The 14683-nt window shown below is 39.4% G+C and overlaps 1 non-coding gene across 1 annotated transcript; it reads right to left on the bottom strand.

Moving 5' to 3' along the window:
* Positions 1–11562: 11562 nt before the first annotated feature.
* Positions 11563–11667, bottom strand: LOC119808627. The gene has a single exon (XR_005284536.1). It is a non-coding gene; the product is annotated as a U6 spliceosomal RNA (small nuclear RNA).
* Between the last annotated feature and the right edge of the window lie 3016 nt (positions 11668–14683).

Here is a 14683-nt window from a genome sequence, read left to right as displayed (position 1 = left end):
ACACCAGAAAATGGAAGGATCTCCCTTGCTCTTGTATAAGAAAGATCAACATAGTAAAAATGGCAATTCTACCAAAAGCAATCTATAGATTCAATGCAATCCCCATCAAGGTCCCATCAAAATTCTTCACAGACCTTGAAAGAACAATAATCAACTTTATATGGAAAAACAAAAAACCCAGGATAGCCAAAACAATCTTATACAATAAAGGAACTTCCAGAGGCATTACCATCCCTGACATCAAACTCTATTACAGAGCTACAGTAATGAAAACAGCTTGGTATTGGCATAAAAACAGAGACATTGACCAATGGAATTGAATCGAAGACCCAGATATTAATCCACAAACCTGACTTTTGACAAAGAAGCTAAAATTATACAATGGAAGAAAAAAAGCATCTTCAACAAATGGTGCTGGCATAATTGGTTGTCAACCTGTAGAAGAATGAAAATAGATCCATATCTATCACCATTCACAAAATGAATGGACTCAAGTCCAAAGGGATTAAAGACCTCAATATAAATCTGATCACACTAAACCTGATAGAAGAGAAAGTGGGAAGTAGCCTGCAATACATGGGCACAGGAGACCACTTTCTATGTATAACCCCAGTAGCACAGACAATAAGAGCAACAATTAATAAATGGGACCTCCTAAAACTGAGAAGCTTCTGTAAAGCAAAGGACACAGTCAAAAAGGCAACCTACTGAATGGGAGAAGATCTTCACCAACCCAGCAACAGACAAAGGTCTGATCTCCAAAATATATAAGGAACTCAAAAAACTAGACATTAATATTCTAAATAACCCAATTAAAAATGGGGTACTGAACTGAAAAGAGAATTCTCAACAGAAGTTCAAATGGCCAAAAAATACTTAAGGACATGTTCAACTTCCTTAGCTATCATGAAAATGCAAATCAAAACAACTTTGATATACCATCTTACACCTGTCAGGATAGCTAAAATAAAAAACACCAATGATAACCTATACTGGAGAGGATGTGGAGTAAGGGGAACACTCATCTATTGCTGGTGGGAATGCAAACTTGTGCAACCACTTTGGAAATCAGTGTGGTGGTTTCTCAGAAAATTGGAAGTCAACCTACCTCAGAATCCAGCAAGACCACTATTAGGAACATACCCAAGAGATGCCCAATCATACTACAAAAGCATTTGTTCAACTATGTTCATAGCAGAATTATTTGTAATAGCTAGAACCTGGAAACAACCTAGATGCCCCTCAAAGGAAGAATGGATAAAGAAAGTGTGACACATCTACACATTAGAGTACTACTCAGCAGTAAAAAACAATGACATCTTGAATTTTGCATGTAAATGGATGGAAATAGAAAACACTATCCTGAGTGAGGTAACTCTGACCCAAAAAGATGAATATGGTATGTACTCACTCATTAGTAGATTCTAGCCATAAACAAAGGACATTAAGCCTATAGTTCACAATCCTACAAAAGCTAAGTAATAAGGTGAACTCAAAGAAAAATGTATAGATCCTTCTGGAAATTGGAAGCAGACAAGATCACCAGGAAAAAGTTGGGAGCATGGGGGTGGGGTTGTGATGGGGGGGAAGGGGAGGGGGAGATAGAAGGGCGAAGGGAGGGTTGAGGAGAGCTTGGGATAGTGGGATGGTTGAGATGGAGAAAGAACAGATATGGGAGCAGGGAAGAAGATATCTTAATTAAGGGAGCCATTTTGGGGTTGGCAAGAGGCTTGGCTCTAGAGGGGTTCCCAGGTGTCCACAGGGATGTCCCCAGCTAGGGCCCTAAGCAGTGGAGGAGAGGGTGCCTGAACTGGCCTTGTCTGTAGTCAGACTGATGACTATCTTGAATATCATCATAGAACAGATGGAGATAGAGACAGAGACCCACATTGGAGCACTGGATTGAGCTCCCAAGGTCCAGTTGAAGAGCAGAAGGAGGGAGAATATGAGCAAGGAAGTCAGAACCACGAGGGGTTGGTCCACCCACTGAGACAGTGTTCCTGAGCTAATTAATGGGAGCTCACAAAAGCCAGCTGGACTGGGACTGAACGAGCATGTGATCAGACCAGACTCTGTGAATGTGGCTGACAATTGGGGCAGACTGAGAAGTCAATGATAATGGCACTCGGATTTGTCTCTGCATGTGCTGGCTTTTTGTGATCCTAGTCTGTTTGGATGCACACCTTCCGAAGCCTGGGTGGCACTGGGAGGGCCTTGGACCTCTCTTAGGACTGGAGGGGGAGGGGGAGACTGAGTGAAAAAGCAGGAGGAAAATGGGAGGAGGGGAGAAAGTGGAAATTTTGAATGATATTATTTATAAAGCAATAAAAAAGAAGAGGAAATTGAACATCAGTGTAAGATAGCTTCAAATCAACTGAAGGAACCGACTTCAACAGGTAGTAATGGAAATGCTCACGTGATAATTTTTTTTAAAATTTCCAGATATATTCAGGGAGGGACAATTTAACCCAGTTTCTACAGAATTTGAAGCTAACATACATTCTTTAGTTTCATCAGATCAACAAACATATAAATTTTCTTGGAAGAATTTATCAATAAGGTACAAAGGGAGTTCAAATTTCTCTTTTCAATAAACACATTCAATTTAATACTTAAAAAAGAAAGAAAAAGAAAATCAAATATGTATTTTCATAGATTTTCCATCACCTTTATGTCTTCTTTCATAAACTGTTTGCTAAAATATTTCAATAATTTTGATTAGTGACATTTGTTTATTAATTAGTTTTGTAAGTAGAGTTGAAATTTGTAATGAAACTTTATTTTGATACAAGTTACTAAATTCACATGTTGTGTAAATGGTGTAAATGACAGAAATCTTATGCATGATTTACTCCTTTTCTCCCAAATGTAACATTCTACAAAACTATAGTATAGTACAGCAACTGTGAATAGTTTGATATAGAATACAGAATACCTCTCCCTCTCCCTACTCCAGATGGCCTCTCCCCTCCCCACCCCAGAATACCTCTTCCTTTCCCTACCCCAAAATACCTTTCTCCCTACCCCTCATTCCTCTTTAAACAAATGGATTCCTCTTGGTCTGTTCTCTGGCTTCACACACTTCCTGCTGCTTGTCTTCTCTCAGTCACCATTTGTCACTCATTCCTAAGCCTTTGTCTTTAAAAAAAAAATAATATGTAAGTTTAAATCACAATGCCAACTGCTAAAATTGATCTAAAGGAAGCTTTATTTCATCTCACTTATTCACGTGTTTTAAGGCATGGCTGCTCTATTGTTCTTGGTCTGTGCTGAAGCTGATCACCATGAAAATAGTTGCACTGGTATAGGTGACTACAATTGTGGCAGGCAGGGAACAGAGACAAAGAAACAAGAAAGGGCCAGGGACAAGAGAAGGGCTAGGGCCAAGGTATAACAGTGGCCACCCTCAGCGAGCTACTTCCATTAATCACTGCCACTGCCTCAAGTTTCTAAACATAGTGCCATGATGTGAGCTGCAGTTTTCCTTGTCTATCAGATCTGTTGAGGTGATGGTGGAACTTAGATCAGAATTGTGTTGAAAGGAGCCACAGCCATCTGAGACATTTCAAGTAACAAATAAGAATGATGCTCAGAGTAAACAGAACAGCCAGCCAGCCCTGGACAGTGTCTGACATCCAACACAATGTCAACAATGCAAACAAGCAGGAAGATAAGCTAAGAACAGGGGTGGATTTTGTTAAGCCAAAATGAGCCCAAACTTCTGAATTTGCATACACAGAAATCATCAGGCTCATCAAAGGGAGACAGCAATGTGCTTCTTACACAGCAGTCGCTGTCAGTGCAGAAGACACACAGGCTACAGGTGAAGAGAGGAGGCTCCTCACATAGCTTTCCTTTTAGTGAGTGTCCACTGTTCTCGCTAGACCCATTTATTGTTCAGTTATCTTTTGGAGAAGTACCAGAGTCTATCTATAACTGATGGCTTTGGGATGGGAGGAAAACTGGTCATTTGGTCACCTATTCATATCATAGCATCATGGCATTGTTCCTGGTCTGAGAGTTATTTTTTATAGAAAAACAGTACTATTTTTTTTAAAAAAAAAAAATTTGTCAAGCTATCTCAAGTCAGAAATCAAAGGTGAACTTGAGACTTGCCTACTGGGCATATTAAATGGACTGCCCATGGGAGAATGCCCTGCATTCTTTGAGGAAGTGACTGATGTATGTTGTACACCTTTTCCCACGTGACAATGCAAGGCTCCAGGAATAAATCTGAGTACTTCCTCTTTCTGACACATTTGTGATCAACTTGAAATGCACTGGATTTTAGCTTTCTTGCTTGACTGATAACCAATCAGAAAATGTTGTCGTAAAGGGATGATGTGACGGAACTTGATAGTAGCGTTTACTGGTTTCAGACTGAAATCTGGCATGATGCGCTACCCAGGGCAGGGATGAACTGCCTGGGATGAGTTAGAAATTAAGTTGCAGCCAGGTAATTAATGTGAGAATGTGTGTGGCCGGTGGATGCTCTGCTCTATCCATCAGTACTGCCGTGCTAATAATAAAGGCTAACCAAAGATCTACTTAATAAAATTCAGTAAGAATATAAAAGAATTGAGATTTTGGTTACATTTTGATGCAAATATCCTTGATCAACATGGATAATTTACGGAGCCAACAAGGACCCGAGAAGGATAGCCGTAATAGGCGGGATAGAAGAAGTTATACTTCAATTTGGGAGTTACCTGGAGCAGGCAGAATAAAATGATGGCTGAGAAAGATCGCTGGCAGTTTGCACAGAATCCTGCCGTTTCTAACCACAGGCCAGTCACAGTGGCTGAGGGACAGCCTTGTGCTGGTCCCAAGATGAATTTCTTGGGGGATGGGAGGGGTCTTTTGCTTCTTTTAGAGCAACCCATAAACATTGTACTTGGAACACCTTGGCTTTGATTGTGCTGAGTGATTCCAGGCAAATCTGGTCATAGGCGCCATCTAGTGTTAAAAGAGTGAAAGTGGCTTCTGTTTAAAAAAAAAAAATACACAGAAACTTGGAAAGATTAGACTCAAACAGAACCAGATGAGGGACTAGAATAAACACTTGATTGTCAAATGCCCAAATCATGTCATACCCAACAAACATCAAGGATTTTCAGGAATTTATAATCTCAGTTGGATCTAAAGCATGCCTGAACCCTTGGAGAAGTAAAAACTGGGGTAAAGAAAACTCAAGAAGTTTAGGGGAAAAAAAAAAAAAAAAACACGGAGAAAAGGTTCCAGACTTTGCAAAGAGATGGCAGCAGTTTGAAAAATTACATTCAGATTCTTGATCTGAAATATACACTTCAGGGAATTAAAACTCTCTAGGAAGTGTGGATAGCAAGGCAGAGCCAAGAGAATAAAGAACAGCCTAGGGACACGTTGGAAATAAGCCAGAGAGGCAAAAAGTGAAAATGAGTGATGACAGAGAGAATGTTCCAGCAGAACTGAAAGGGATACGACTATTCTGTTGTCTTCCAGGACTTGAGAAAGTGAAAAGGGCAGAAAGTTCATTCAAAGGTATAATAATGAAAAACTTCCCAAACTAGAAAAAGATACAAATATTCGTGTGTATGAAGGTTACAGGTCACCAGTTTAACGCAGTCAATCAAACTCACAGGTGACAGGTAGGTGGAAAATGTTCAGGACTACAAGAGAAAGGACGCAGACAATACATAGCGAAAATCCAGTTCATCTCAAAGCCAGCTTCTCTGCAGATACCATAGAGGCCTGGACAGTGAGACATAAGGTTTGTAGAGCACTAAGTAATCCTCCTGCCTCTGCCTCCAGAGAGCTGGAACTAAAGGCGTGCACCATAATACCCAGCGAAAAATCAACTTTAAAAGCATTTTTTTTAGTTTTTAAAAAATTTTACATGTCTTTTCCCAACATGTATGTTCATACATCACATGCATGCATACAGTATCAGTCGAGGCCAGAGAGCTGTGGACTCCTTTGGAAATGCAATTACAAATGATAGTTACACACCACGTGGGTGCTGGGGATTGAACTCAGAACCACTGGAGGAGCAGTCAATGCTCTTAGCTTCTGAGCCATCTCAACAGCACTAAAATAAGCTATTTTTGAGCAGCCAAGTAAACAAGAAAGAAATCAAGAAAGAAGTTCAAAAAATTTTTTTGTTTTTTTTGTTTCCTGTGCACTTTTTATTATTCAATAATTTATAAACAAAATCATGACCAGGATTACTGTTTGGTCAAAGCCCGTGGCCTTATCTTTCTGTACCTTCTCAACAAGCACTCGAAACCCAAGGTGGACAAGGTTCTCTGTGAAAGACCACAGTGGTGCATCTTTCTTTATTGGAGATGCACTCTCATGAAATTTTAAAGTTTTCTTTTCAAGCTTCCAGCTTCTTATCTCATCTGAATATCACAATGCAGAATATTCATTTCAATTTTGGGTGGTGGATAGGAATATCATCTAGCAAAGAAACTCCTTGTATTGACTGCACATGATTTTCTGTAGATCTCTGTCCCTATTAAACACTGTATCATTTTACAGAGCACAAACAGAAAGCTATAAGTTTATTTATTTTATTTTTTATTAAAAATTTCCACCTCCTCCCCTCTTCCCATTTCCCTCCCCCATCATTCCCCTCACTCTCCCTCCCCCTCCTTCTTCAGTCCAAAGAGGAGTCAGGGTTCCCTGACCTGTGGGAAGTCCAAGGTCCTCCCCCCTCCATCCAGGTCTAGGAAGGTGAGCATCCAAACAGACTAGGCTCCCACAAAGCCAGTACATGTAGTAGAATCAAAACCCAGTGCCATTGTCCTTGGCTTCTCAGTCAGCCCTCCTTGTCAGCCACCATCAGAAAGTCGGGTTTGATCACATGCTGCATCCATCCCAGTCCAACTGGCCTTGATGAGCTCCCATTAGATCAGCCCCACCGTCTCAGTGGGTGGACACAGCTCTCGCAGTCCTGACTTCCTTGCTCATGTTTTCCCTCCTTCTGCTCCTCATTTGAACCTTGAGAGCACAGTCCAATGCTCCAATGTGGGGTCTCTGTATCTATCTCCATCCATCGCCAGATGAAGGTTCTATGGTGATATGCAAGATAGTCATCAGTGTGGCTATAGGATAGGGCCAGTTCAGGTGCCCTCTCCTCAGCTGCCCAAGGAACAAGCTGGGGACATCTCCTTGGACACCTGGGAACCCCTCTAGAGCCAAGTCTCTTGACAAACCTAAAATGGCTCCCTTAATTAAGATGTCTTCTTCCCTACTCCCATATCCACCCTTCATCCCAACCATCCCATTCCCCCAAGCTCTCCCCATCCTCCCCTTCTCACTTCTCTCTCCCCATCTCCAATTACCCCAACCCCACCCCACCCCCAAGCTCCCAATTTTTGCCTGGCAATCTTGTCTACTTCCAATATCCAGAAGGATAACTATACGTTTTTCTTTGGGTTCACCTTCTTATTTAGCTTCTCTAGGATCACAAATTATAGGCTCAATGTTCTTTATTTATGGCTAGAATCCACTTATGAGTGAGTACATACCATATTCATCTTTTTGGGTCTGGGCTACCTCACTCAGGATACTGTTTTCTATTTCCATCCATTTGCATGCAAAATTCAAGATGTCATTGTTTTTTACCGCTGAGTAGTACTCTAATGTGTAGATGTATCACACTTTCTTTATCCATTCTTCCTTTGAGGGGCATCTAGGTTGTTTCCAGGTTCTGACTATTACAAATAATTCTTCTATGAACATAGTTGAACAAATGCTTTTGTAGTATGATAGGGCATTTCTTGGGTATATTCCCAAAAGTGGTATTGGTGGATCCTGGGGTAGGTTGATCCCGAATTTCCAGAGAAACCGCCACACTGATTTCCAAAGTAGTTGTACAAGTTTGCATTCCCACCAGCAATGGATGAGTGTTCCCCTTACTCCACATCCTCTCCAGAAAAGGCTATCATTGGTGTTTTTTTATTTTAGCCATTCTGAGAGGTGTAAGATGGTATATCAAAGTTGTTTTGATTTGCATTTCTCTGATCACTAAGGAGAATGAGCATGACCTAAAGTGTCTTTTGGCCATTTGAACTTCTGTTGATAATTCTCTGTTCAGTTCAGAGCCCCATTTTTAATTGGGTTAATTAGCACTGTAAAGTCTAGTTTTTTGAGTTCCTTATATATTTTGGAGATCAGACCTTTGTCTGTTGCGGGGTTGGTGACGATCTTCTCCCAATCAGTAGGTTGCCTTTTTGTCTTAGTGACAGTGTCCTTTACAGAAGCTGCTCAGTTTTAGAGGTCCCATTTATTCAATGTTGCCCTTAATGTCTGTGCTACTGGGGTAATATGTAGGAAGTGGTCTCCTGTGCCCATGTGTTGTAGAGTACTTCCCATTTTCTCTTCTATCAGGTTCAGTGTGGTCATATTAATATTGAGGTCTTTAATCCATTTAGACATGAGTTTTGTGAATGGTGATAGATATGGATCTATTTTCATTCTTCTACAGGCTGACATCCAGTTATGCCAGCACCATTTGTTGAAGATGCTTTCTTTCTTCCATTGTGTACTTTTAGATCCTTTGTCAAAAATCAGGTGTTCATAGGTTTGTGGGTTAATATCCAGGTCTTCTATTTGATTCCATTGGTTGACTTCTCTATTTTTATGCCAGTACCAAGCTGTTTTCATTACTGTAGCTCTGTAATAGAGTTTGAAGTCAGGGATGGTAATGCTTCCAGAAGTTCCTTTAATGTATAATATTGTTTTGGCTATCCTGGGTTTTTTGTTTTTTCCATATAAAGTTGATTGTTGTTCTCTCAAGGTCTGTGAAGAATTTTCTTGGGATTTTAATGGAGACTGCATTGAATTTATAGATTGTCTTTGGTAGAATTGCCATTTTTACTATGTTGATCTTACCCATCCAAGAGCAAGGGAGATCCTTCCATTTTCTGGTGTCCTCTTCAATTTCTTTCTTCAAAGACTTAAAGTTCTTGTCAAATAGATCTTTCATTCCTTGGTCAGAGTTACCCCCAAGATACTTTATGCTAGTTGTGGCTATCATAAAAGGTGAAGTTTCTCTGAGTTCCCTCTCTGCTTCTCGAGCCTTTGTATATAGGAAGGTTACTGATTTCTTTGAGTTGATCTTGTAACCTGCTACATCACTAACAGTATTTATCAGCTGTAGGAGTTCTTTGGTAGAGGTCACTTATATACACTATCATAACATCTGCAAATAATGAAAGTTTGACTTCTTCCTTTCTGATTCAAATCCCCTTGATCTCCTTATGCTGTCTTATTGCTATTGCTAGAACTTCAAGAACTATGTTGAAGAGATATGGTGAGAGTGGACAGCCTTGTCTTGTTCCTGATTTTAGTGGAATGGCTTTGAGTTTCTCTCCATTTAATTTGATACTAGCTTTTTGCTTGTTATATATGGCCTTTATTATGTTTAGGTATGATCCTTTTATCCCTAACCTCTCCAAAACCTTTATCATAAATGGGTATTGAATTTTTTCAAATGCTTTTTCAGCATCTAATGAAATGATCATATGGTTTTTTTTTCTTTCAGTTTATTTATATGATGGATTACATTGGTAGATTTTTGTATGTTGAACCAGCCCTGCATCTCTGGGATGAAGCCTACTTGATCATAATGGTTAATTTTTTTGATGTGTTCTTGGATTCTGTTTGCCAGAATTTTATTGAGAATTTTTACATCGATTTTCATGAGTTAGATTGGTCTGTAATTCTCTCTCTTTGGTGGGTATTTGTGTGGTTTTGGAATCAGGGTGACTGTAGCTTCATAAAAAGAGTTTGAGAATGACTCTCTGTTTCTGTTATGTGAAACACATTAAGGAGTATAGGTATCAGCTCTTCTTCGAAGTTCTGATAAAATTCTGCATTAAAACCATCAGGTCCTGGGCTTTTTTTGTTTGGTAGGTTTTTTATGACAGCTTCTATTTCCTCACGACTTATAGGTCTATTTAAATTGTTTGCCTGGTCTTGATTTAATTTTGGTAAATAGTACTTATCTAAAAACAAGTCCATTTCTTTTACATTTTCCAACTTTGTGTCATACATGCTTTTGTAGTAAGACCTAATGATTCTCTGAATTTCCTCAGTGTCTGTTGTTATGTCCCCCTTTTCATTTCTGATCTTGTTAATTTGTGTGTTCTCTCTCTGCCTTTTGATTAGTTTGACTAGCGGCTTGTCAATATTGTTGATTTTCTCAAAGAACCAGCTCTTTGTTTCATTGATTCTTTGGATTATTTTTCTGTGTTTCTATTTTGTTGATTTCAGCCCTCAGTTTGATTATTTCCAGTCTTCTACACCTCCTGGGTGAATCTGCGTCTTTATTTTCTAGAGCTATCCCCTGTCCTGTTAAGTCTCTAATATGAGTTTTCTCCATTTTCTTAATGTGGACACTTAGAGCCATGAATTTCCGCTTAGCACTGCTTTCATAGTGTCCCATAGGTTTGCGCATGTTGTTTCTTTATTTTCACTGAATTCAAGGAAGACTTTAATTTCTTTCTTTATTTCTTCCCTGACCCAGGGGTGGTTCAGTAGTTGACTGTTCAGCTTCCATAAGTTTGTAGGCTTTCTGGGGGGTAGAATTATTGTTAAATTCTAACTTTATTCCATGGTGATCCACTAGTACACAGGTGGTTACTAATTTTTTTTGTATCTGTGGAAGTTCGCTTTTTTACCAAGTATGTGATCAATTTTTGAGAAGGTTCCATGAGATGCTGAGAAGAAGGTATTTTTTTTTCTGTTTGGGTGGAATGTTCTATAGATGTCTGTTAAGTCCATTTGATTCATTACCTCCATTAATTCCCTTATTTCTCTGTTAGGTTTCTGTCTGATTGACCTGTCCATTGGTGAAAGAGGAGTGTGTGGTTTGATGTCTGCCTTGAGTTCTAGTAATGTTTCTTTTACATAAGTGGGTGCTTTTATATTACGGGCATAGATATTCAGGACTGAGACTTCATCCTGATGAATTGTTCCTGTTACGAGTATAAAATGTCCATCTCCATCTGTTCTGACTGATTTTAGTTTGAAATCAATTTTGCTAGAAATTAGTATGGCCACACCCGCTTGTTTCTCAGGTCCATTTGATTGAAAAACCTTTTCCTAACCCTTTACTCTGAGTAGATGTCTGTCTTTGTGGTTGAGGTGTGTTTCATGTAAACAGCAGAATGTTGGATCCTGTTTTCGTATCCAATCTCTTAGCCTGTGCCTTTTTATAGGTGAATTGAGTCGATTGATATTAAGTGATATTAATGACCAGTGGATGTTAACTCTGGTTATTTTATTTATTTATTTTTGGTAGTAGAGTTTGTATGTTTCCCTTCTTTGAGTTGTGCAGTGAAGGGTCACTAGATGTCTGAGTTATTGTGGGCATTGTTGGATTCCTTGGGTTGTAATTTTCCTTCTATTACTTTCTGCAAGGCTGGATTTGTGGCTATGTATTGTTTAAATTTGTTTATATCCTGGAATATTTTACTTTCTCCATTAATAGTGAACAAAAGCTTGGCTGGGTATGGTAGTCTGGGCTTACATCCATGGTCTCTTAGTTTCTGCAGCACATCTATCCAGGACCTTAAAATTATAAAAGGCTCCACGAATTTGAGTGTTATCCTTGTGCAGGGGCCATGCTAATCGTCTCTGTATCGTTCCAATTTTTGTATATGTTCTGCCAAAGCAAACACCAAACACTTCTTGAAATAAATCTTAATGGTGACCCAATATATCAAAACTTGTTCGATACAACAAAAAGCAGTACTAAGAGGTAAGTTTGCAGGAACCTGTGGCCATATCAGAGACAGACAGACAGAAGGCTGGAGAGAAGGATTAGTGGGGAACGCACTTGCTGTCAGGTTTTCAATAGCCATGCAGTTGCCTGGTAGGATTTGTAGTTACACACCTGTAGTCCCAGAGTAAGGAGGACAGAGACACAGGGGCCTCAGGATCAGCTGTTAGCCAGACAGCTGGATTGACAAGATCTCTGTTCAAATGAGAGTTCTCACTTCAATATAAAAAGCAAAGAATAGAAGAGGAAGACACTTGGTGTCAGCCTCTGGCCTCCATATGCGCACACATGCAAGCTTGTGCCATAGGTACACATGCCGAAAAGTGGAGTGATACCAAATAACATTACTCAGTCTCAGTGAACTAGAAGACAGTTAAAATCTGAATCCAAAGTCAGTGGAAGGTAAGACACAATAAAAATCTGAGCAGAAAGAGATAAAGTGTAGATTTAAAAATATAAAAGAATTACATCCTTTTTATGCTTCAAATATGAGAATGTCTATTTACTCTGTGTCATTATAATGAATATATACATATGTGTGTGTCTATGTATAGACACACATATATAGATATGTCTATGTATAGACACACATATATACATATATAGACATATATACATAGACACACATGTACACACACATATTTAAAACAGATGCTCATACCTAAGAGATTGCATTGTCATTAGAGACTCCAGACTCAGACTTTTGAACAAAGTTGAACTCTAGGAGATAGACACAGGAGCTGTTGGGAGCAGGAAGCATATGTTATGGTTTGAGTGTAAAATGCCTTTGTTAGGTGGCACTATTTTAAGTCCAGACTCTAGGAAAGAAAGCCTACCTGGACCATGTATGCCACTAATAGGAGATGCCTTTGAAACTCATTCCAGGCCCTTGATCCTCTCATTTCTCCCCATGTCTTTCTGCTGCCAGATAAGAGGCCTCTGCCACACACTTTGCCATCATGACATACTGCCTCAGTTGAGGTCCAGAAACAGGGAGTATAAAGAGAAACCAAGATAGAAATGGCTCAGTTTTAAAGTGCTTGTTTCAGGAGCCAGGGGGTCTGACTTTAAATCCTGAGAACCCGCAGAAAGTCTTATACAATAAGGTTCATCTGCAATCCCTGAACTGCAGAGACAGGATGAGGAGAAAAGATGGGGAGGTCTTTGAATGCTCGTGGGTCATCTGGCTGGGTCTATACAGCTGTGAACAGCAAAAGGTCACATCTTAAAAAAGGTATAAGGAAAGAGGGCAAGGGCTGTCCTGTTCCTGTCACCTCCACACACATGCCTTCTGATCTCTATATGTGTGCCATAGCATCAATATGCCCACTCCCCCATACATGTACAAACCTATGCACATTAGTCCACACACGAGTAAAATCATTAGCATACTGAATTCCTTACTCCCTTAAATTGTTCACTCAAAAATGACTGACCAAACTAGTCAGAGATAATTATTAGAGTAATATTCACAGAATTACACATACTAAAGGAGAAATTCTAAAACATACATGAAAGCAAACACCAACACACCTGTACAAAGTCTCTGGATAGTCAAAGCCATCCTGAAAAAAAGTAGTGTATTTTACACTCTTGACTTCAAAGTTCATAACAATAATAATTCATACAGCTTTGTGTTGACAATGGCACAGTACAGAGCTTAGCAGCAAGGCTGTATCAGGAGTTTTGACAACTGTGTTAAGAACACACACTGAAGAGACTCTTTCAATAAATGGTGTTGGGAAAACTGGAAGTATGGGTGCAGATAATGAGGTCAGAAACTTCACTGTTGTCAACTATAAAAAACAGACCCCTAATGAATATATACATATATGTTTGTGTATGTATATATGCATGTATAGATTTAATTAGATTTAAATCTGTTGATATTTAAATGCAAAACTGGAGAACCTGAAACTTCTAGAAACCACTTTAGAAGAAATACTTTGAGAATCGTAATGGGCGAGGGTTTTATAATGACTTTTTTCCAAAAACATGGGAATTCTAGAAAAAGGAATTTTGTCAAACCAAAAAACTGCATGCTAAAACAGAGCAGAGAGGCCTTCCAGAATAGGGAGTGATATGGGATGTCCTTCTGTATATGTGTTGCTTTTATTGGTTGATGAATAAAGCTGTTTCAGCCAATGACTTACCAGAGTAAAGCTAGGCAGGAAGTTCAAACAGGGATAGAGATAGAGTTTAGGTGGATGCCATGTAGTCATCAAAGGAGAAAGATGCCAGAACATTACCAGTAAGCCACCGCCTCATAGTGATATATAGATTAATAGAAATGGGTTAATTTAAGATGTTAGAGACAATTAGGAATATGCCTAAGCCATCAGCCAAACAATGTTATAATTAATATAGTTTCTCTATGATTATTTGGGTCTGGGAAATGAAAACACAGTCTCTGTTTACAGGGAAATGTGTACATCTGACAAGGTGTTAATAGGCAGAATATGCAAGTGTCTTAATTAGGGCTTCTATTGTTGTGGAAAGACACTATGACCATGGCAACTCCTACATTTAATGGGTGGCTTACAGTTCAGAGGTTAAGTCCATTATCATCATGGTGAGACATGGTGGCATACTGGTAGATGTGGTGCTGAATGAACCGAGAATCCTTCATCTTGACTTACAGGCAACTTGAAGTGCTCTGTAACACTGGGATTAGCCTGAGCATAGGAGACCTCAAAGCCTCCCTCCATGGTGACATACTTCCTCCAAAAAGGCCACTAATAGTGTCATTCCCTATGAGCTTGAGGGACAATTGCATTCAAGCTACCACATCAAGGAACTATTAAAATTTAATAGCAGCAGACAAGCAATTAATCAGCTTTGTGTGTGTGTGTGTGTGTGTGAGTGGGTGTGCATGCATGTTTGTGCATGCATGTGTTTAGGAAGTAGTCTAGA

The sequence above is a fragment of the Arvicola amphibius genome, chromosome 2 (genome assembly GCF_903992535.2).
Source record: "Arvicola amphibius chromosome 2, mArvAmp1.2, whole genome shotgun sequence".
In the NCBI taxonomy this organism is placed as follows: domain Eukaryota; kingdom Metazoa; phylum Chordata; class Mammalia; order Rodentia; family Cricetidae; genus Arvicola; species Arvicola amphibius.
This window is presented reverse-complemented; position numbering and strand designations above follow the sequence as displayed.